Genomic DNA, 26,073 nt, shown 5'->3' with positions numbered 1-26,073 from the left:
GCCAAACGCTTCTAGTTTGCGACTAAGGTGCTTCGGCCCTTTGATCCACCTGCACCCTTTGCCAAGATTTCAGAACCCAACACGTATCTCGCTCCTTGTCTTGTGTGAAGACTTGCGCGCCCTTCGCTTGATGATTTTCCACCAAATCACCTCCGCCTATATATACACCTCTCGCCAAGTTTCTGCACGTCGGCCCAAGCCAGCCGACCCATACTCATGGCTGTTCAATTAGTTTTTCGATGTCGGCCATGGTAGGTGCGCCCACACCTGGGACCGCCCTGCCATGTAAGCCCACCACCCAAAGACTTCAACACTTAGTCGTTTTTCTTCATCACATGACTTTGCTTTTCTTCCTTCGGTTGTGCCAGCTCATCGCACTGTGTAGGCGTGCCAGCTCGGCGGTGACTCCAGTTCGTCGTCCTTGCCCGTTGTGAGCCCGGTGCCACGCGTTTCCAACTCGGGGGCGTTACATCCTCCCCCACTTCAAGCCTTTGTCGTCCTCGACAAACCTTCATCCCAACAACCATCTATCGCCAAGATATCCATCAAACCATTGTCGCAAAGTGCTACCAGCTCCAACATCCAAGATGCTCATACTACCTGCCTTCACTCCAATGTCACATAAACCATCGGTCTATGTCCTCCATGAACAACAACCTTCTTGATCCATGACTTCAACCAGTCCATATATTGCAAACATCCCTGCAACATATGTAATACGACCGTCTCCACCATGTGTCGTCTCATCATGTGATTCTCTACATAATACTCTAGCCAACACAACATCCCAGTGAAAACCAAGACATCTATCTGACACAAACTCGACACACTGCATGCCCCCATGTCATCGAACTAGTTGGGTAGCTAATCCAACCATGATGCTCAACCCATAAGAATGTACCTTCTCCATGCCACCGTCAGTTGTTTCTTCAGCATCCTGTCACAATCCCAAACTCAATCAAGAATCTGTCCAAAAGCCATGTTCAGGTCCATGGTATGTCCATCCCATTTGCCACATGTTGTCCACGATGCTAATGCCAAGTGTTTTTTCTAATGTTAATAGGCTTTTTGGTATGTAATGTTTTGATTCAATTGTTCAATGAAAATATTTTTATAAGATCAAAGTACCCAATTAATTTGAACTTGTTTGCAGGGTAACTTTCTGGGGAATCTATAGGCTAAAGTCTACGTAGGAGTTTTCAGGGTATCCATATGTGTTCACCCTATTCAACTGTGCTATTGGGCTGCTCTATGGAAGCCCATTCGTTAAACCACACAGCACTATGCTACTCACAATTAATGGTGCAGGCTTTGCTCTGGAAACATTTTATCTCATGTCCTTTCTCATTTTTACTTCGAAAAAAAAGAAGGTAACTAACTTGTCTTTCATGCTATTCTGTCACTATTCTACCACATTAGAGTAGATATATTTAGTTTTGGTTTATTTTGTTAATTTGATTGTAGGTTTTAGAAATATTTTAGAATTTGAGTAATCAAGAAAAAAATTAAATCGTCAATCATTTAACTTTTTGTATATTCGTCACAATATCTTTTATGTTCGTCACATTTTAAAATATTCTTGAAATCTACAATCAAATTTAATTTAATTTTCAATATATGCAATCAATTTCAATATTCTGACTTAACCTAATACTTTCAAAGATATCAATTATCTTGTGAGCTTTCCTCCAGGTTATGACAATATGGCTGACCTGTGTTGTGATGATGGCCTTCATCATGGAGGTTGCAATCACTGTCTCTGTGCTGCATACTTCCCATGTTTGACAGGTAGTAGTCGGTAGTGTGGGAGTGATTTTGTCAATTGTCATGTATGCTTCGCCATTATCATTTCTGGTATGACCTCCATCCTCTAACTCTTTCTCTACAACTATACAATTATTCAATCCTTAATGATATCAATATCTCTACAATTATTCAATCATTAATGATATCAATTTTGAAAGATAACTTTCTCAAAAATTAACCTAGACTCTGTATTTTGTTTCAGAAACTTGTGATTAAAGTAAAAGCGTAGAGAGCATGTCGTTCCTACTCTCACTATTCAAGTTTCTAAATGTACTAGCCTGGGTTGGTTACTCTTTGGTCACTCGAGATCTCTTCATAGCTGTAAGTTTAATTTGCTTCCCTTCCACTCCCAAATGATATTGCATATTGTAGTCTTACAATATTCAAGTCCTTTGTGTTTGGAGCAACTCTGAAGTATATATAGTTTTTTTGACAATGGAGGAATGAACTGTTATAGAGTTTTATGAACCCAACGTTTTGGACCACTAAGTGAGTCCATCATCAGGGGATACATTGTCGTATCCCCTGATGATGGACTCACTTAGTACTTTGTTGGGTTCATAAAACTCTATAACAGGGCATTCCTCCACTATAAAAAATTCTCCTCACCTGTATGAATTCATTATTTAAAAATATATAGTTATGTTTAGATATACTTAGTCTCGTATAAAATTGTATTACAAAAAATTTAGTTGTGTTTGGAGCAACTCTCAGGTATACATAGTCTTACTTAGGCTTGTACTAAAAAAAATATAGGGACCCAGAATCCCTACTAACCGTTTGACCACATACTAAGAACTAAAATTATGTCTTTCTTATTCATTATCTTTTTAATATCTTGCATTTTATTGACATTGCAGGTGCCCAGTGGCATAGGTTCTCTTCTGGGAATGTTCCAACTTGTAGTGTACTTCGTTTACAGAAATTCAAGGCTGATTGTTTCACCATCATCTGTCATTGATCTTCCTCAAACCAAACAGGTAGACAATGTAGTTGATGTGGCAGTTGTAAAGAAAGACACCGGGAAGTCAAATTATGTAGCGAGAGTAGCCTCAGTAGTTCCCACTATGGCGGACCAAGTGTGATTCAGTACACCACTTGAGCTTAAGCCATTTCAAGCCATTATGGCTCAAACGTATCCATCTGATACTAATTATATTTGCATGTGTTATGGAGCATGGGATATAATTGAGGCTACTTACCCGGCATAATAAAATGTGCCACCCCTGCTTCCGCAAGGACAGCCATAAATATATGCACTCTGTGCCTCTGTAGTGTAACCACTGTATTGTTTCCTTTTTAAAATTAAGCATATTATTAATAATTATTTCCTAAGTTGACCTCACATAATTATCGGTACGGATGGACCATATTTAATATTTTTTAAACATTCTTTAAAAGCTGAGAATATTATTGCTACGTTAAAACAGTGTTCATATGAAACTATTCTTTCTTTTTTTTAAATACTTAAAAATTATTATGGCTATCATTTAAATTATGTTAAATTCGTGATTGGAGTTTTAGAGCCTACACGTTAATAATAATAAAATGTATATATTATTAAAAATTGACACATTTTAACCAAAGATAGAAGTATGGAATTTGTCTCGGGTAGTAAACATTTTCCCGCCTGTTAACATTTTGTGTCAAAATAATTGAAAGAGAGTTTGTAGAAACGGTTAAATTTGATAATTGAAAGAGAGTTAAAATTGAAATCTTCAAAATTTGATGACTGCTTCATATTTGAGATTCCTAGATTTTACAATATTATTAAAGTTAAAATGTATTTTAAGCTTCATATCTAGTAAATCTGCATCTATCAAAAAGACAATGTCGGTGGCAGGGGCAGGCAACCGACATTTTGCGATGCCATAATGTTGGCCATTTGATAGCCTGAATTTAGTCACGTTTTACCATTTAAAAGTAATCGTCATTGCGTAATAGTGCCAAGCAGTTCTTTTACGCACGAGTTAAATAGCAGAAAGCAAATAAGAAAAAAAAAAAAAAAGAAGGATAAAGATCTCATCACAAAGATAAAGAGGTTGCGTAATAGTGCCAAGCAGTTCTTTTACGCACGAGTTAAATAGCAGAAAGCAAATAAGAAAAAAAAAGAAAAAAAAGAGGACAAAGATCCCATCACAAAGATAAAGAGGTTGTGGTCCAATAGTTAGGTGGGGAGATTTAGTCTCCAAAGATTCTTTTTCAGAAAGAAAAAGCTAAATTATATTATATTGAGTCTATATAACAGAACAAAATAGTACATATCAAGCTGATGAGACAGGAAAGTCTGGGGACATGGAACACAAAAACTCGAGGATAAGGAACCTCGGAGGAAGGATACAGAAAAATTGCATAAGCAGATCCATGAAGATGAGACACATCATGCAAGAACAGAGGGGAAGAAATCTCGAAAGATTTTGTAGTCCAAAGATAAAAAGGTTTTGAAAATGTGGTCCAATAATTAGGTGAGGAAATTTAATCTCGACAAATTTTATAGTCCAATATTAAACAAAATTGTATATGCTTGAGAACTATTCCAAGTACTATTTCTTCAATTGAAAAAAAAAACATAATAAATACATATATGAAATTTTGAAATATCGTAAAAATTAATAAACATAAATTTTGTTATATTTTAAATTCAAAATATTAAAACCAAAAAACTACAATAAACATATCATATAAGAGTTTCCAATATATGTTTCCAATAATTCAAACATATTTCAGTTATTATTAACATCAACATCAGCATCCATGCAACATCCATGCAAGTAAGATTGACATTAGCATCCATATTACTTTACTGCCCAGAAAGATTTTAAAAAAAACATACAATAACTAAAAAATTAAAAAAATCATATACCAACAATACAATTCTACTAACGTTAAGATACCATAGTTTAATTCCAAAGGTCCATAACGGCCTGACATTAACACCAGCGTAATTTTGCTTGTATGGTTGGCACAAACATCCCATATAAGTGGCAATTATGATCTTCCTGTTAAAGAATTCCTAAATTACATTGGTATATGGAAAAGAGTAGTCAAACTCATTAATTTTTTTCCCTAAATTGAAGAATCTGAATGGGAAAGATTGGAAAAAAAAAGATATCCAGGAAATTTAAAACTTTTTCATAAATGAATAGATATGAACATAAATTAATTCTTAAATTATAACTTTTTCATAAATGAATAGATATGAACATAAATTAATTCTTAAATTATATATTATATAGATATTATATGCATTATTATACACAAAATCAAAAATTTTATATTTTAAGATTTATTTGATTTAGTCAAAAGTCTAGAGTAAATATCATATATTATTATGAATGAATTATCATATGGTTTAATAATATTAAAAATATTTTTTTTTTATGAATTTTAAATGTTCTTAAACAAAAATAAACTCTTAAGGTTTTTTTATAAATAAATAAAAATTTAAAGTAAATTATTTTATATGGTAATTTTTTTTATATTTTTTTATTTTTAATAGAAAATTTGGATTTATTATTATTTTGTCAAATTGTTGGGAATTAAGATGTTAGACCGAAATAGGAATCATGATTGCGGTTATTGCGGTTAGACCAAAACCCACAAGTGGTGTGTATCAAACTCGTGATCTATGCTATGATACACCTAAATAGGAATTATGATTGTTGTTAGATCAAAACCCACAAGTGGTGTGTATCAAACTCGTGATCTACGCTCTGATACCCACTTGTTGGTAATCACGATTGTCGTTTGACCAAAACCTTCAGTCAACTATCACATCGCCAGAGATAAGGATTCATGAGAGGTGGTTAGTCCATGTTGTGAAACACACGGGGAGCGATAGTTTATCCAATGTCCAACACAAACTAGTAGAGCCTAACCCCTAGGTTGAGGAGGAATTGACCCCTTAACCTTCCAACGGTGGTCTCCCAATCCACAAAGAACTTAGCAATTGAGCTAACCCTCAAAGATTATATGACATAAATAATTATATAGTGAAATAAAAATAAATTAACAATTTATTGATAATAGAAAATCTTTTTTTCAGGAAATCTTTTAGAAATATCAAATTTTATAGATGGATTCTAATTTTCAATAAGCAAATAAAATTTTAAAATTAGTTTTCTTTAATTAAGAATTTGGAGTAAAAAAATTCATATTAACCATGGATGTAGCACTAGTCGAGAGGGATAGATCTGAGGTGTAAATTTTTTTATAGTAAAAAAACTTAAAAAAATTGTACCTCAAAAATTGCATTCGTCAACCCCTAAAAATTCCCTTGAATACATGGAATAAAATAACTTAAACATGGAATTCCAATAAATATTTCATCCATTCAAAATAAACTCTTAATCAAAGTGTCAAAATGTAAAATAATGATAGTTGAAATGCTATAACAATTAAATATAGATATTATTATTATTATTATGAAATAATTTAGTTAATAAGCACATTGAGATATTGTATTTATGGATTTTTTTAATTTCTTTTAAACAATTTTAGAAATTGATATAAATTATCTTATTTTATATGTATATGAAATATTTTATTTATAATTGAGAGTGAAAAAGAAATATTTTTACCATATCTACTTTGTATTGGATTTTGATATCAATAAACAATAAAATAAACCAAGCACTATTAGAATAAGACTACGTTTTATAATATTTTTAAGTAAAATTAATCAAATATGTATATTTGCTTTTTATTTTAATTATAAGAAATATTATTTTTAATTTAAAAAAAAAATATTTTTATTTTAAAATAACATACGTCAATTTCAAATTGAAAACAAAATCATATTAAGTTGTAAAATAAACCTCTCAACTTGACTAACCTACCAACCTAATAAGATAATAATTTCTAATTCTCCATGGAATCGTGTTAGATTTCTAAAATTCTTGCAAAATGGATTCTAATTTTCTATAAACAAAATGGAATCGTGTTAGATTTCAAAACGTGTAAATAGGTAACATACTTTCATTAAATAAGAAAGCTAAGGGAGCTGGAATCGTTTTAGATTTCAAAACGTGTAAATAGGTAACATACTTTCATTAAATAAGAAAGCTAAGGGAGCTGGAATCGTTTTAGATTGCAAAATGTGTAAATAGGTAAATAAGAAACCTAAGAGAGCTACATTTAAGGAAAATAAAAAAGATAATTGATAAATAATGATAAATGGAGAAAACAAAATTCTTATTAATGGAAAATATAAAATTTCAACTAAATTAATCGAGATAGTTCACGCGAAACAAAGCAATTAACCAACCATTTCTTATCATCAAACACTCCAAAGAGCTATAAGAATTTTGGAACACACTACATTTATATACAACCAATTACAATATTATAATAAAAAATTATGAAGAGTTAAAAAGAAATATTCTTTTTTTTTGTAAGCTTAGGTGGAACCTTCTCATTTTCGAGTTTTACATGTCCGTTATTCACCCCATTTCCAGGGAGGGTAGCACAAGAATCGAACCCAAGATCTCCGGTTCGGTGAGACTTCATTTCCACGGCCATTGCCACTTGAGCTACCCCATGCGGACAAAAAGAAATATTCATTCTATGGAATTTGTAATTTTTTTTTTTAACAAGATCGGGTACTTATATATTATAAAAACTACGAGGAACCAAGACCTGTTACATATGTAAGGAGAAATGAAGAAGGAGAAATCCAAAATGGGTTCGCAGACCCTGACTCCTTGTTGGAAGACTTGAGAAGAACAGATTGAAAAAGAAAATGGCTATATTGCCGTACATACAGACCTGCAAGAAGACAAAATTTACAAGACATAAGACAAATTACTAATGCTGGTTAACGGAGTCATCGAACTGAGGTTCTTTCTTTACACTAGCTCTCGTTGAGGTCTCGGCTTGCATACTCTGAGTGGTAGATTTGATGTGAGCGATTGCTTCCTCCATGTGGTTACATTTTTCCTTTAAACCTTCTATCTCTGCTTTCTGTTTTTCCAACTTCTTTCTCTTTGATTTGTTGTCTGCTTGATATTCCTCTTTGAGTTCATTGAAATGCTTGACGAATCTTGCTATCATAAAACAATGGGCTTTACATAACGTGCAACTGCTATTTGTGATCACTCGATCCAGAGGATTCTCAGCTTGATCACTGTTTTCTGGATTCGCGGCCATATCAGGAATGCTTTTGGGGGAGAGGATGCGATAAAGGAGCAGGGAGAAGAATCTGGGGGAGTAAAGAGGGAAAGGGAGACAGGAAGAATATGAGGAGAATAACTGGAGGTGGGCACAGACCAGAGAAGGGACCACGCAGATGTATAACGACCGAGCACTGTGATTTGCCAAAATAAAGGACCTCTGGTTAGCAAAGAACAGAAACAGAGCCTGGAGATTGCAGAAGTTACCCCAGGAGACTTTTGAAGGCGGCCTCTCGGCTATGCTGGACTGATGGCGACCACGCTTGCTACAGGACTCCTGGTGCTGGATACCAAAGGCTGAACCTTTACTCTTCTGCGAATGAAAGAGTGAGATTCTGATATGCGCATAGAGGGAGAGATTCGGAGATATATAAAGCGAAGAGGGAGGCTGAGCAAACAGAAAAGACGAGATATACTCAAAGATCTGGCCGGGCTTGGGATCATACTTAGGATCTTTGATGCAGTCTATGGGGATTTTGAAAGGACTCCTACCTAATTTCTGCTTGAGAGAGTCACGAGAAGCCTGAGGGGTCAAGGTCCCATAATCGATCCAAGTTGTTTGTGCGACAAGCGAGGAGAAGGAAGGAACGAAGTCCGAGATGAGGCAGACTGCGTGCGGCTTGTCAAATTTGGGACAGAGAGCACAAGAGGAGATATGATGACTGAGGAGACTTGAGTTCGAAGACATACTGATATGACTAATCAGAGGATTTGAAAGGCAGCTGAGCCAACTACGGGATTGATTTTTCATAGATGGAGTCATTTTCCCGAACTTGACCATTCTGTCTGTTGGAGGCCTTGGTGGCATAGGAATCCGCTTCTGTATTGTTGTCTCTTAGGACATGTTTGAAAGTCGTGTCCCCCATATTTCTGATGTTGTCCAAAATCCTGAGCTTTATATTATTGAGGGCCGCTTTTTTGAATTTTGCCCCCGAAACCAAGGCTGCAATAACGATGGCCGAGTCTCCCAGGATGATTGGATTCCTAATTCTCAACCGTTTCAGGATGATGGTACCTAGGAGAAGGCTGTAAGCTTCTGCCATGTTATTTGACATTTGGCCCAATCCCCATTCATATATTACAAGAATTTTGCCTTGATGGTCCTTTATAATACCCCCTGCTCCAGCTTTCCCCGGATTGTTTTTAGAGGCTCCATCAAAATGCAGAGTGGGACGATTCTGGTCTAGAATCCATTGACTTACTTCTTCCTTGGTGCCTCTGAGCTTCCAGTGAATCCTTCTCGTGTATGCTTTGGGTTGAAATTGATGGTTATTAATGTAACTGATGCAGAATTTGTTGTACCAATCAGTCTCTTCTTTGTGCCAGCTTGATTGATCTGGGGGAGCGACGGAATTAGCACTTATTGTTTCAGAGATGAGCGCTATAGTTTTTGCCAGTATGCGGGCTGGATTTGGCTTCTTGTTATTGAAAATACAATTATTCCTAGCTAGCCAGATTTGCCAACTGAGAGTAGCTGGGATGCATTTCCACAAGCGGATGATGTTGTTTTTGCCTTTCTTAGGAAAAGGATAACATTTCACCCAATTTTTTTGGAGAGAGGAGAGCTGGTCAAAAGTCTCTCCAATTTCCATTGGTCTGATAATCTGATTCCAGCAGCTTTGGGCGAGAGGACAGAGGAAGAAAAGATGATGACTACTTTCCTCCTCAGCATGACAGAAGCCTATGGAATTTGTAATATTATAATGAAATAAATCTAACAATATAGTAAATAAAAAATAAAAAATTATAATATGGTTTAACATATTTTAATGAGGAAATAACATTATTTGTATTTATAATTTTGATCAAGTGATGAAATAAAAATTAGTGAAGTTGAAGATAGTATAATAAACATTGTTCTCAATTTAAAATTGAATAATGTAGAAATTGAATATATATATATATATATATATAAACACATTTTATTTAGGTTTTTTTTTTTTTTTTTAGTCTCTTTTGTTAGGTATGGGATTATAGTAATTGAAATGATCTAGTTAACATTAGTCGTTGCTTAAGTTTTCCATTGTCTAACTTAAGTTTTTAGGTAGTATTTTCTGTTGTCTTATTTCTGAGGACCACTAGAAATTTTGGTCATCTTATTTGGTCTCTTCCCGAGGCAGACCATATAGATTTTTTCGATCATATATTTCACGATATTTCAGAAGTGTGAACTAATGTTGGTATTAGTTCCTTGAAAAAAAATGTTTGGTTTGTGGTTTTGCAGTTTGGATATATCTCATGTTACATATGTCATATGAGTATCTACATGACATATGTCTAGTTATGCGACACCCTGCCACGCCACCAACATGCCACCACGCCACACAAAGACCAGACCACATGGCTTTGTGCATGTATTGGCTCATCTTTCAGTGGTTGAAAGGTGAGCCCATCTTTCCGCAATTGAACTTGATGAGTTGAGCATTAAAACCTTCATAGCATCAAAGATGAGTCTGAAGGAATCCGATAATAGAACTTGATGAGTTGAGAATTAAGACCTTCATAGCATCATAGATAGGTGTGAAGGAATCTGATAACAATCTAAATCCTTCAGTAACAAGGCTCCATGATTGACACCTCTATTTTGATTGTTCTCTTGCAACAACGCTCCATTATTGACGCCTCTATTTCGATTGTGCCTTACTATGTTTGGACTAACCCTCTTCCAACATTGAAAGATGGATTTTTCTCAATATATATGATGACAAGCCTCTACCAAGAATTAATTCTTGCAAGAGCCGAATGACTATCTTCATTTATCATGGAGAGCAACAATACCAATTAGATAGTAAATTCCCATGCAGAGGTATGATACCAGTTAGATAGTAAATTCCCATGCAGAGGTACAATACCAGTTAGATAGTCTTAATTTATTGTAGTTCGTCATGTACCATTGGGGAAAGTGCTCATGTAAATTCATTTGTAAAATGGATGAAGAGATTTGTACATTTATGAGGGAAATTAGCAATAAACGACATGAGAAGCCCTATGCTTAAACATAAAACGATTTTATGTATTTCTAATAATAATTTTATGTATTTCTAATAGATGTTTTCTTAACACAAAAAAAAAATACAAACTCGAAAGAATATTCAAACTTATTTGTTCATTTTTTCTCAATGCAATGATGTTATTTATCAGTTACCTGGATACTGCTATTTGTGCATTATATGATTGTTGGTACTTGTATGTTGTTACTCCACAAGTTGCAACACTATCAGTTGCAACACTTTGTCCCTCAGAAGTTACAACAACAATAATCCATAATCCATGATTGTAACTAATACAAATAACAATAGGAAAGTGAGTAGCATAGGAGCATTTCAAACTTCAAATATTCATGCACTATTTTTGTATAGTTTGCTTTAATTGTGGAAAGAAATAAGCCACTCATGCTTTTAAGGGCTTGTTCAGATTCCCCATTTAATTGTGATTGCAGTAACCTGCGTTTTTTCTATGTTTGGCCTTCTACAACTTTGTCCAATTCAACCAACCTATCAGTTTTTATGATTTTCTATCGTTAGTCATATAGTGAAGTTTAGCGTTCTATGTGATGACAATAGGAAAATAGCTCAGTTGTGTCCCTTACAAACTAATTCAAAAATTCGTATCAGATTTATAAAGTAAGGGAGTTACCTCAATAATTCTATATAGCATATTTTATGTTCTTTCTCTAAATGTTTGAGTTGAGAAACACTGACTACTATTATGCTTGAACCCATCAAACATTATAGCTTGTTTAGTGCTTCATTCCTTAGAATTTCCATTTCCATTGGTTAGGACAACAACAGGAAAACTGTTATGATGTTGTTAGGCACGGGACTATAGTAATCAAAATGGTCCATTCAACATTAGTCGTTGCTTTAGTTTTTCATCGTCTAACCTAAGTTTTTAGGTAGTATTTTTTGTTGTCTTATTTTTGAGGACCACTAGCATTTTCAGTCATCTTATTTGGCCTCTTCTCGAGGTAGACCATATATTATCTGGATTTTTTCGATCGTATATTTCACGATATTTCAGGTGTAAACTAATGTTGGTATTAGTTACTTGACCAAAAAATTTTGGTTTGTTGTTTTGAGGTTTGGATATATCTCATGTTACATATGTCATATATGTCTCTACATGACGTATGTCTAGTTATGCGACACCCCACCACGCCACCAACATGCCAACATGCCACCAGGCCACACAAAGACCAGACCACATGGCTCTGTGCATGTATTGGCTCATATTTCAGTGGTTGAAAGATGAGCTCATCTTTCCGTGGTTGAACTTGATGAGTTGAGAATTAAAACCTTCATAGCGTCATAGATGAGTTTGAAGGAATCCGATAACAGAACTTGATGATTTGAGAATTAAGAACTTCATAGCATCAAAGATCGGTCTTAAGGAATCTGATAACAGTATAAATCCTTCAACAACGAGGCTCCATGATTGACGCCTCTATTTCGATTGTTCTCTTGCAACAACGCTCCATGATTGACGCCTCTATTTCGATTGTGCCTTACTCTGTTTGGATTGAGCCTCCCCCAACATTGGAAGATGGATTTTTCTCAATAGATATGATGACAAGCCTCGACCAAGAAATTAATTCTTGAAAGAGCCAAATGACTATCTTCATTTTTCATGAAGAGGTGCAATACCAGTTAGATAGTAAATTCCCATGCAGAGGTACGATACCAATTAGATAGTCTTAATTTATTGTAGCTCGTCCTGTACTTTTGGGGAAAGTGCTCCTGTGAATTCATTTGTAAAATGGATGAAGAGATTTGTACAATTATGAGGGAAATTAGCAATAGACAACATGAAAAGCCCTATGCTTAAACATAAAACAATTTTATGTATTTCTAATAGCAGTTTTATGTATTTCTAACAGTTTTATGCTTAACACAAAACAAAATACAAACTCGAAAGAATATTCAAATTTATTATTCATTTTGTCTCAATGCAATGTTGTTGTTTATCAGTTACCTGGATGTTTTTATTTGTGTATTATCTGATTGTTGGTACTAGTATGTTGTTACTCCATAAGTTGCAGCACTATCAGTTGCAACACTTTGTCCCTCTGAATTTTTCACAAGTTACAACAACGATAATCCATAATCCATGATTGTAACTAATGCAAATAGCAGTAATAAAGTCAGTAGCATAGGAGCATTTCAGACTTCAAACATTGATGTATTATTTTTTTATAGCTTGCTTTAATTGTGGAAATAAATAAACCACTCATGCTTTTAAGGCTTGTTCAGATTCCCCATTTAATTGTGATTGCAGTAACCTGTGGTTTCTTCTATGTTTGGCCTTCTACAACCTTTTCCAATTCAACCAACCTATGACTTTCTATGATTTTCTATGGTTAGTCCTATAGTAAAGTTTAGCATTCTATGTGATGACTCTAGCCCAATAGCTCAGTTGTGTCCCTCACAAACTACTTCAAAAATTCGTATCAGATTTTTAAAGTTAGGGAGTTATCTCAATCATTCTATATAATAAAGTTTAGCATTCTATGTGATGACTCTATCCTAATAACTCAGTTGTGTCCCTTACAAACTACTTCAAAAATTCGTATCAGATATATAAAGTTAGGGAGTGTTGAAGGCCCCGAAAATCAGGTCAACAACAAGGGGGATACCCGCCCGGTCCGGACCTTGGTTGGCAGCTCCTTATCCGTTTGGTATAGCGGGTCCGACTGGGGATAATGGGACCAGTTTCCCAATCTATGAGTGTGTGTGTGTAGAATTTGATGTTGCTGATCTAACAGTTCCTATCTAAGATATTCTAATTGAAACTTTAATTTAATTCTATGCTATTGTAATCTAATAAACAACACATCTAAATCTATACTAACCCGGGATGTAATTCTTCTATTATGCGATCTAAAGAGATTTCAAATAATAACTGGTAATAAAGATCATTCAGCGATTATAAGAAAGGAAATCAATCAAGATGAACCACTTCGCATAAAAAGTTAGACGAAACAGTTGTGAAAAGCATATCGCATAATGAGCTATTTATACATTAAGCATAAATAAATAGCTATCACCGTACAAAAGTGCCAAATGATAACTCAAGCATTCATGCAATAATACATAAACAACTAAAAACTGTATATCACTTTAACATATAACCAGAAATGGTCAAGAGATAAAACTACCATTTATGACTAGTCCTATTCATAAGCTTCAAGCAACAATGATTTATCTCTCCTTGCTCTAACATCCACTAAGAGTACAGAGTGCAACATCAGTAGCAGATATCAAATGCAAACATCAACAAATATTGATCCATTCATTCACCAAAACCTCCTCTGAGGGTGCAAAGGTGCATGTTCTAAGGACAAGTTTTTGATAAATTTATGGACCCTTCTCTAAATGCATGAGAAGGGTTTAAATACTACTAACTAAATAACTTAATTACACAGATTTAGGATACGGTTTAAATGACCGCCCTTTTTCTAAACAAAACTATTTCTAAAAATTAAATCTAATATCTTACTGTTACACAGTAATTTGTCACCATTTGTCACCGTCCCTGTCACCCCTCTCCCACACTTTGGAGGACTCATTCCGGGACCTGTGAGAAGTGACATAACTTGAAAACACTTACATTATATTCCTCTAAGTATGGACTTCATATGCCCTGAAGACATCTCCTGCAGAATATCCTTAAAAATTTCCCTTTTTCCATTACCGCGGATCCACAGTGCACTACTCGCGCCAATAGGGGAAATCCTCCAAAGAGGACGCGCCAGTTGGCGCTCTGTCTCAGAGATATACTCGCGCCAACCGAGTTTGGGAAAGATTTTTAACAAACACACGCGCGAAGGTTCTTTCCTTTCGACTCATGAAGCTTTTTAAGGATAATGCCAATCCCATGGATGTCGTGATTATTCTTATCTCCCTTTCCTCTATCCATAATAGCTTTTTGAGGATAAACCCAATCCCATAGATGGTGTGATTGATCTTATCTCCTTCTCCTCCATCTGTAAAAGCTTTTTCCGTTGCCTTTGACAAGCTAGTTCAAGCATAGGGAGAATTATACTTTCAGAAGTCTAAGAGATTGCTGTAAGAGTCTTCTTTTCATTCATAATCAAAGAGAGAGAGGCTTGTTCCCAATCCCGACAAGCTTTGCAAGACATATGTAGCTGATCACCCAGCCAAAGGAGGATTTGACGTCAGAACTATGGTTGTATTCTTCTTTGTTGTTTATCAATAATAGATGACTATCATTATGGTTCCACTCTTGTTGTTCATTGTAATGATGTTTGAGTTATATCTTTTCTGACTGGTATATAATTGCATCTATTGGACTTTATGCTTGTATTTGTGTCGTTCTTTGCATGTGCAGGTATCCATTCACGAAGATCGTGAGGATCGTGACCGACCGGAGCAAAGGATCGGGAGTGTCGACTCTTTTACAACACTAGCGTTGGAATCCAAGTAGGCTCTCATCATTTACCTTTAATTTGTAATTAGGAACCTGCGTGTTAGCATTGTTTGATTGTTGCTACACCCATTCTCGGCTAGTGGGGATCGCCTCTGTCCGCAGAGGGGATTTACCTCGCCAACAATTTGGCGACTCCGCTGGGGATACTATTTGTTGTTTGATTTGTAAACTTTGGACGGAGCCTGAAGTACGGCCAGATAGCCTTCAAAACTCTATTGCTCTGCATTAGCGAAGTAGATCAACGCCACTTCAGTCAATCTCCGGTTTGGTTTACGAACCGAAAAACTTGGAGTTTGTCTTGCCCTTTGGTTTTCTCTTGTTTTGCTTGCTTAGATAAGCTTTCTGGGTTGAATTTTTAGTTGTCTCTTTCTGCCTGGTCTGTCTAGATTGATCAAGCCTTGGACTGCTTGTTTTTATTTTTAAGCTAGCAAACTTGATTAGCGCGATTTTTTGCCTGACAGTCGTGCCAGTAGGCGCAGGTTGCACAAAAACAACTCGCGCCAATCCCTTAAAAGCGAGAGTTACAGCCTGACAGTCGCGCCAGGCCTGTGAACTTTTCCAGTTTGCTTGTTTGGAAGCCTTCTGAGCCTAGATTTCTGTCTTGTCACATCTTTTTCAACTACTGGAGTGTTTCAGAGCTTTGTTTGACTGGTTTTGACCTTCATCCTTCGGGTGTTTGCCTCTTTCCATCGATTTCACATTCTAGCCCTAGGGCATCTAGTGGCTTTGTGCATCGAGCCTTCCATAGGAGTTTTTGGTTCTTTGATTGTCCAGTCGACTTCTTGGCTACTTTTTGCACTTGTCTAGTGGTTGTCAAAACTTTTTATTGTGTTCTTCGAGCAATTTACCTCTTTTTCGTTTGGATTTCGCTTGGCTTTGTTTGGGCTTAGATTACATAGCTCATTGAGGTCTTTGTGATTTTTCTTGGTTTGAAAGATTGTCTTGGTGTTTCAGGGACTTGATTGTGTTTTCATTGAGTGAAATTTGTTTCTTTTACTCTTTGTTATTATCTCTCAAGATTTGTTTAGTGCATTTTGCCATCAAAAAGAAAACGAACAATCTCTTTTGTGTTGTAGTAGTTAATGGAAATTAGAGCTTTTCATTGTTATTAGCGATTAGTGACTTTAAAGAAAAGTTTCGTTTATTGCCATTAACTGCATTAGAGTCATTGTTGATTGTTTTATGATCATTTTGTTTGATTGAAAGATCTCAACTCTCTCGTAGCTAGCATTCATCGAATGAAATGATATATTTTGGCATATAACTTGCATTTAGGAAATTGTGAGAGATTACATACGGTAAGACCTGGAAACTGAAACCTAATCAAAGATCAACCGTAAAATGAACTGAATGAATCTAAAAACGCATTGGAACTTAACGCATACATCTAGAGGTCTAGGCTAGAGACGTGTTCCGGCGTCGTTAAACCTAGTCATTGTTGTTTCACATTAAGGTTGGGTGATTCCTCCTTTTGTGACTCAATAGTGTTCTAGCACGGATTTGTGCTCCCACATACCGTCGAGTATATGGGGAGACCCCACTAGGTTATCATCCTTTATCCACAGGAAGCTGTGTCTACCACCTTACAAGCCGTAACACACTGAACACAACATTCGGGAAGATTGACTGCCGTACGGAAAGTCCTTGGTTTTCATATGATTGCCAAGGTGTATATGCAGTTTTACGGATTTGTTTGGTAAACCCTTTGCCTAGTTTCTCCAGAGTAGTCACTTTTGATCCTTTTCGTACTCCCTAAAAGAAAAGGCTCACCTGAGCATTTGTCACTTCGGGCTCATTAAAAATTCGAAGGAGACTAGAGTCATCTTTTTGTCCTTTTCTCGACTCTTAAAAAGTGAAAAGGTCAAGTTCGGTTCCTTTGTCTTAAAATTTATTCGGCCACGATTCACATTTACCCGGTTAGATCTTGTTTGCATTAGCTTGAGTAGGCTTCTTTTTTGATGGCAACTTTTCCGGGGTTCACCAACCCAGGGATCCTCTCTGACGGAAACCCTGGTCATTTCGCTCCTTTTGGGAATGTTGGTGCTCCTTACATGGAAACGTTGTCCCTCCCAGGGTTAACTGTTGGGTTGCCTATTTGGTTGTTCCCAACCTCTTTGGTCCCTGCCGTCTCAGCTTCTAGTCAATCAGTCCCTCCACCTGAACAACATCATGTTGATTCTAAGGTGGACCTCTCCCCTTCTTCGCCTGCTTCTACGTCCTCATCTTCTACTTCGCCTGGTGAAAGTCTCGATTCGAGTAACCAGGTGGCTAAGAAGAAGAAGAAGAAGACGAAGAAGAAGAAGTCTCCTAAGGGAGAGGCTAAAAGTACCGCTACTCCCTCAAGTACACCTCCCATCGGGCCACCTTCTGCTCCTCCGCGGAAAGTCAAATTTCCTTGTAGATTATGCAAGGATGACCATCTTTTGTGCAATTGTCCTGGCATTCCCAGGGTCTTAGAAGTATGGTCTCACGATCCGGCCCGCCCCTCATCGTCCTCTGAAGCTCACGGCGATGCTACTCTATTAGCTGGAAATGGTAAGGGAAAAGGGAAGATTCGAATCCCTTGTAGACTTTGTGAAGGCAATCATCCCCTTCACCTTTGTCCGCTCATGGATAAAGCCTCTGTTGTCTTGGAAAGTCTTACAGCTCCTTCACCCCAACTACCCATTGGCTATCAACGTCTTTCTGCAGCCGCAGATCGTCCCCCTGTTGACAAAGAGATTGATTCAAATTCTTCTCGTGTCCAGGCCCCTCTTCCCGAACCTGGCTGTGCCAAGCCTGTTCCAGACCAACCATTGGTCGGAAAGAGTGTCGACTCGAGTTCACCACCCGTCGACCACTCTATTTCAGAAGAGCATCATTCCCATGTTCTTCTCATCTCCTCAGAGTCTCCTGAGTCCGGAAATGACTCTCCTATCCCAGCTGCTCCCGAGAGTCCTGCTTCGGCTCTTTTAGAGTAGGGGGGCAATCATACGACTCTCCCACCAAGTAGTTCAGTCGTTTCCTTCGACTGGAGTCGTTTGACCACCTCCCGCCTTCCATCCCATGTGCCTTTCTGGGTCACGGTACACGCCTATAATAGGGCAATACCTGGCACTATTTTGGATGAGGGTGCATCTGTCAGTCTTATGCCTGCCACTACTTGGCAAGCTTTGGGTTCCCCACAGCTTGTGCCAGTCGCGCCGAATCTGACGGCTTTTGACGGAGGAACTAGTCAACCATTAGGGATCCTTCCAAAGTTCCCTATTACTTTGGGAGGCAAAACCGTCTATATAGACGTATCGGTTACCCAAGGTGCTTTAGATTTCAGTCTTCTCCTTGGCTGTGACTATGTTTATGCCATGAGGGCCCTGGTCTCTTCACTTTTCTGTGTGGTTTGCTTTCCACACGATGGAAGGATAGTGACTATAGATCAATTATCGTTCATTCGTCCTCGGGTGCCTCTTGCGCAGTCGTCATCCCCTCCTGGTTTTCATCCACCAGTTGCATCTGCCCCACCACAGATCAACTACGTGGCCACTTATCCCGTGCCTGGATCCAGTGATGCCGCCATCGTGCATAGTGTCCTGGGGGCATTGGGTCCTGACTTCCGAGATATTACCCTTCCACCCGGAGTGGCACTCTTGGAAGCCCTGACTTCTTGTTCATTCTAATGAAGTTCGGTCTTGTGTCAAGCTCATTAAAAAATGAAATAAGGGTTATGAAGATAGTTCTTTTCCTAGGTCAACCTCATTAAAAAATGAAACATCTCCTCCTTTCCAAATCGAGTCTTTGATTAAGATCTCGTAAAATACAAGTCGAGTCTTTCATAGATCTCGAGAGTGAACCTTCATTCCATCCACTTTGTTGAATGCAATGAAGCTTGGGGGGCATGTACCTCATTTTGCGTTATTATGCTGGGGGCATGTGAACTTATAACAAGCATAGTTTTTCATTTCAAGCTTGTGTAAACATGAAACTGAATCCAAGCAGAGTTCTCCATGGTTCAAGCTTGTGTAAAAATGAACCCATACCCATTTTACATCTCATGATTGCCGTTATTTCGCTAAATTCTGTTAGGTGAGCCTTAGTTGTTTCATTCCATTGCTACCATCTCTTTGGCTGATCATATGCTTTCACTTGGTTGTTTATCCTTTCCTGAGGAACCGCAGCGATGAGTGGTTTTATTAGCCAGCCTCTTGACCATTATATGTTTTGAGCAATTCCACCATTTCCGGAACCAGTTGCTACCCTTTATACCACTCGTTCCTCCAGGATGAGTCTCCTTTTAAGCTCTTTTCTGACTCGTAAAAAATGAAAAGATTGCCGAGTATTTTTCCCTTTTTGACTCATTAAAGAGAATAAAAATGGAGGTATGCTTTCAACTCTTTTCCAACCGTTTAAAGACGAAAATATTGCCGAGTTATTCCTCTTGACTCGCTAAACGTAAATAAGGGGTGGTCGTCTTTAAAATCTTTTCCGACCGTGTAAAAACGAAAAGATTATCGGGTCCTTGTCGTTTCAGGCTCGTTAATGGTTATGAAACGACGTGATTTAGGTCGCTTTTCTACTTTTTCAGGTTGAAGTCACTAAACATGAAAAGTACTCCTCGATCGTAATGGTCGGGCGGTTCTTTCAAGCATTGTTTTATACTTTTTCGGGCTCGAGAGACACAACTTTACAAAAAAGGACACCCTTGGAGTTTTCTTTTCTGCTGTTTTTTCAAACTCTCTAAACATGAAAAGACGCCGAGTTCTTCCTCTGTCAGACTCGTTAAAAACCTGATGACATTGGATTCTGTCGAAATGATGCCTCGCAAGCATATGCTATCCCCGTCAAGCTTGTTAATAAAAATAACTGGGGTACTCGCCAGAAATGGTGGGGGAAAATGGAACCATAATTATTGTCATGTCGGCAGTATGTCGCTCTTGAACATGGCACTTTATTTGCATTCGTGTCTGGGTGGGGACATCTCATCTCGTTTTTCACTTGCCTCCATGGGTTTGGGTGATCCTGTTTGACCTCTCATCTGCTCATTGCCTCGTCACCATGACCTTTGATCCATTGCTGTCAAATACTGCCAAGTCCACTGTCGTGCCGCCAATATGTTCAAGAGAAGTTGACCTCTACAGAATAACAACCTCCCTCTGATAGCTCACATAATTCTGATTCACCACAACATTCTTCCTCTGTCTCGTGTCGATGATGTGGGAAACACTATGGCCCACCTTCGATCAAGGTCACTTCCTGTCGACTTCAGCTCATTATCCAGGAAGCTGATCTAGAGACTCCCTTCCGGTGCCTTGGAGCCTGCATGCCTCAATGGCAGGTTCTTCATGTTCGACGTGAGGTTTTCATCATTGGCCTCCGATCGAATGATTCTACGGGTGTTCGACGCCAGCTCACTGATACGCATGCCGTAGATTGTACCTATAGTACCTTGAGGGCCATTGTCATTATTGGTGGTACCTCTCGCGTCTATTAATAGTTTTCATTATTGACTGGTAATCAGATGATGTTCATGCATGTTCAAATTCAACTCATGTATTCGCATGCTTGAACTTGTACTTTTGTTCGGGTCGAGATGGAGCGCAAGACCCTGGATTTTGTCTGTTGGAATCCAGGCTGCGATTTTGTGGATTATTGTCATTATTACATGACTCATTCACTGGATGGTTGCGACCATGCCTGAGTCTATTCATCGATCCTCACCGGATGGCTGTGCCCATACCTTGGATCTAGATTATTATGTACTCTGTTATGGATGGCTACGCCCATACCACATATATCATGTACTTGAGACATCAGTTGTACCTCTCTATGCGGATTCTCCAGCGGTAGCATTTTCAGTTGCATGTGTTCTTGTAAAGCATTTCACCCCTCTCTCTCTCGGGCCTCATGCTTTAGGGGGCATCTGTTACACAATAATTTGTCACCATTTGTCACCGTCCCTGTCACCCCTCTCTCGCACTTTGGAGGACTCATTCTGGGACCTGTGAGAAGTGACATAACTTGAAAACACTTGCATTATATTCCTCTAAGTATCGATTTCATATGCCCTGAAGACATCTCCTACAGAATATCCTTAAAAAGTTCCCTTTTTCCATTAGCGCAGATCCACAGTGCACTACTCGCGCCAATAAGGGAAATCCTTCAAATAGGACGTGCCAGTTGGCGCTCTATCTCAAAGATATACTCGCGCCAACCGAGTTTGGGAAAGATTTTTAACAAACGCACGCACGAAGGTTCTTTCCTTTCGACTCATGAAGCTTTTTAAGGATAATGCTAATCCCATGGATGTCGTGATTAATCTTATCTCCCTTTCCTCTATCCATAATAGCTTTTTGAGGATAAACCCAATCCCATAGATGGTGTGATTGATCTTATCTCCTTCTCCTCCATCTATAAAAGCTTGTTCCGTTGCCTTTGACAAGCTAGTTCGAGCATAGGGAGAATTATAATTTCAGAAGTCTAAGAGATTGCTGTAAGAGTCTTCTTTGCATTCATAATCAAAGAGAGAGAGGCTTGTTCCCAATCCCGACAAGCTTTGCAAGACATATGTAGCTGATCACCCAGCCAAAGGAGGATTTGACGTCAGAACTATGGTTGTATTCTTCTTTGTTGTTTATCAATAATAGATGACTATCATTATGGTTCCACTCTTGTTGTTCATTGTAATGATGTTTGAGTTATATCTTTTCTGACTGGTATATAATTGCATCTATTGGATTTTATGCTTGTATTTGTGTCGTTCTTTGCATGTGCAGGTATCCATTAACGAAGATCGTGAGGATCGTGACCAGCCGGAGCAAAGGAACGGGAGTGTCGACTCTTCTACAACACTAGCGTTGGAATCCAAGTAGGCTCTCATCATTTACCTTTAACTTGTAATTAGGAACCTGCGTGTTAGCATTGTTCGATTGTTGCTAGACCCATTCTCGGCTAGTGGGGATTGCCTCTATCCACAGAGGGGATTTACCTCGCCAACACTAACTATTTCTGCATTTGCTCCTTAATGTTGCGAGCATTCAATATTTGCCTGGGTAGAGTCGGCTGACTGTCTTCCGCTTTTGGTTGAGCTAAGAAAACAGACATGGTAAGAGCTGGCACCATCTTTTCATCAAAATCGATGATATACTCGAGAATCATCCTCTGGCTGTGGATTTACTGTGTATGCCCAGTAATAATCCAAGTTCCACTTGGTTAATCCTCGAATTGCTTCTGCCTCTTCTTTCAACTTTATGTTTCCAGTTTGTTCTTTACCATTGCTTTCTTGCGTTTTCCGGGCTTACAAGTGACTGAGCAGTTAGAGGCTTTGCTTTTTGAGCAATTTTCTCAACGATGCGCGATTAGCGCTAGGCACTAATCGCGCATCGGAAACTGCCTCCGTTCTTTGATCCAAGCCTCTCTGACGCGTCTTTTGCCTTTAGCGCCTTTTCCTTCACCGGGTATAAGCTTCAAAATTTGTAAAAAAAAACTGCTTTCGTGAGCTTCTGACCTTGAGCGTTAAACCGCCTGTTGATATCAGCATTGTTCAATTACTCATTCAACCACGGCTGTGAATGAAAGATCTGTAACGGATAACTCAACAGCGTTCTGTGAATTTGCGGCTCTGTTGCATGCGGTATCCATTTATGAGGGCGTCTTTTCTCTGTCTCTGAGTATTGGAGCTCTACCCTTTTCCTTCATGGCTTCCTGCACATTGCTTTGTGTTGCTTCTATTTTTTCGTTCCTGCAGTTCACACATGAGGAGAGAGTAATGATAATAAAAATCGACAAGAAAGCTTTAAGCTCTACGGATGTACAAAAACATGCCACCTGACGTAACCTGACTCTTCGAACAACACAGAACCATCTTTCATTAACAACTGTCGTATAATTCATTAATTATCATTAAAGCGCGTATCCAGTTCTTGGTTTATGGAAAGCTTTTCTTGAATGTTGAGCCGGGGAAAATCTGCGATGGAATGTTTCTGCGATTCGCATCGCAGTATCGCATTACCGCAAATTTCATTATGATGTGTTATCGCAAGGTTGCTCGATCGCGCTATCGCAAGATCGCGGATCGCAGTATCGCGCTATCGCAAAATCGCAGATCGTTACAATCGTTAAATGGTTATGTGTTTTTCATGCGACATTGCGATATGCGATATCGCATATCGGATATCGACAATTTTTTAAGGTTTTCCAACGTGAGCATTTCTTAATGCATGCAATGCGATGGAATTCGCGTCGCACTCTCACAGTTTATCATTTTTACTCATAAGGAAATGTCCTATCATTCTTCGCGCGATGCGATGTTTTCTTAAGGAGTAAAATACATGAGCCTTAATTGAATTTTTTGAATTTTTACTAAGGGTCCCCACTTACCTAGTGTTATTGCTAATACTAAATAAGGAGGGGGGTTGTTGGTGGCCACAACAGGGAGTTACCTCAATCATTATATATAGCATATTTTCTGTTCTTGCTTTAAATGATTGAGTTGACCAAGACTGGCTACTATTACGCTTAAACCCATCAAACATTATAGCTTGTTCAATGCTTCATTCCTTAGAATTTCCATTTCCATTGGTTAGGACAACCAGAGGAAAATTGTTATGACAACAATAGTTATGTTGTTAGATTTAGCCTAACAATATTTGTCACACAAAAAAAATTACCTAGAGGATAATGGAATGTTTGAAGATGAGTATGACAAGTCTAATCTAGTTGTGTCTCTTGCACCTCCACTGCCAAGTGTACTATTGCCAACTCCACTACCGCAGCTGGCAACAGAATATTTGTGCATTTCTCCTTAATAAATCCAGTATACTCCCTCCCACACTAATGCCTATATAAAAGAATCCACAAATGTTTAAGAGTATCAGATAACCACAACATGCAGATGCAAACACATTACTCTTCCAAGAATGTTGATGGATCGATTATGTAATCTAACCAAAGAATTTTCAAATTCAATAAAATTACGGTCAGGAAGAAAAAGGAAAAAGGGAAAAGGCAAAAGGGAAGAGAGTAGTGTATATTAATGGATAGAATCCCATTAATTTTAACATTGTTGAACTAACTGCCAATAGCAGCATCATCAATAAATTATGTCTAACAAATCAGGACAACCTTACCCCCACTATCATGGGCAAATTTTTAAAAACAAATGTCCTCCACGAGACATATTAGCATAAGGACCAACTTCCACATATGTAAGTTAAAATGAGATGCGATATTCAAAAATTGATCATATCACAACAAACTATAAATAAATCTTGTTCAGATTAATATCAACTATAATTGCTACATTATACCAGGTTTTGTACTATATTAGAATAGATTCCAGGGAATATAGCTTTGTCTCGACTTTAACTCCTGACATGGGTAACTGTTTATATGTTGACATAGGATATTTTCATGGCATGGCATGCATGAACATATCAATGCCACTTTCCAAAACAAGTTGATTAAATATTCAATTGTTACTATGTTGTATGCATTTCCACCTTGTGTTTGACTAGAGCATTGACCATGAGTTGGTGCCTTCCTTATTTAACCTAGGAGCCATCTCAAGCCACCAATATTGATCCATCTCAAGCCACCTAGAAAAAAACATCATGTGGAATATTTCACCCTCGGGTGCATAAATATGACAACTAATGATTTGGGTTACTAGATCTTTACTAGGGTTATAAGATTTGATACTCACATTAGAAAAATAAATATATAACTCAAATAACTCATTAAAAATAAAGGAAAAGCATTGAATCTAACCACATCACACCTCATTAGCATGTGATGACCATAATACAATTGATTGTGATAAAAGGGGAATGATAATAGACTATAAGAAGGAATGGAAAGGGAAAATCTCACACTTTGATAGTAGTAAATGCCTCAAAATGAAGGCACAACGTCTCCCCCACACTTGAGACTTTGCAATTCCTCATGCAATCTTGGGTGAATAGCCAATTCTAGATGCAAAAAGGTTCCTCAAAATGTATTGAAACTATGTTGCCAACACCAAGCTTAATTATCATAATATGAGGGTATATTTCACATATCTCATCTTACTTGTCTCTTCAATCTAGTTTACTACGTTTATAATACTTTTAAACCTAATTTAAATTTCAATCTATGGGTTATGGAACACTACAAATAACAAGTGAAAAACCTAATCAAATAATAAGAGGACAAAACCATTTTATAGTGTGAACCCAAGGATGATAAAACCCACGCAAAACAATGATAGTTAGTAGTTCAATAAAGTTACAACTTTTAGACAAGTTGGTCACCATTGGAATGCCCATGGATCAAACTTATAACACCAGGAAAAGCAACTCATAAGCCATTTTATTCACCAATTAGCCATCTACAACATTGTATCATATCGTTGCAACTCTCAACCCTACTGCTCTTATGGCCTTGGTGTCCTACTAAGTATTTATCTTTTTATAGTTTCCTCCAATTTCACTTCCTCACATGCTCCTTATCTATGCCAATCCAAGAAACACTTTTCTTATTATACCTACTCAAGTTAATGCAATGGATATTCTATTAAATGCAATCCAACCATTGGATTGCAAACCCGTATAATTAATATATGTTTGATTAAGGGATAACAAAAATACTCCTATTTGATACTCTCATCACTCTTGTTATCTTTTACAAATGTGAAATTTTGGGA

At 37.6% G+C, this 26,073-nt stretch overlaps 1 pseudogene; it reads left to right on the top strand.

The window, feature by feature from the left end:
• The first annotated feature begins 908 nt into the window (after window positions 1–908).
• On the top strand, window positions 909–3,079 carry LOC149258810 (bidirectional sugar transporter SWEET1b-like; annotated as a pseudogene).
• Window positions 3,080–26,073: the final 22,994 nt, after the last annotated feature.

The sequence above is a fragment of the Pinus tabuliformis genome, chromosome 6 (genome assembly GCF_031772625.1).
Source record: "Pinus tabuliformis cultivar Carrire ecotype Pingquan chromosome 6, CPIR1, whole genome shotgun sequence".
Taxonomy (NCBI): domain Eukaryota; kingdom Viridiplantae; phylum Streptophyta; class Pinopsida; order Pinales; family Pinaceae; genus Pinus; species Pinus tabuliformis.
Note: the sequence above shows the minus strand (reverse complement) of the source record. Positions and strands in the feature narration are given on the sequence as shown.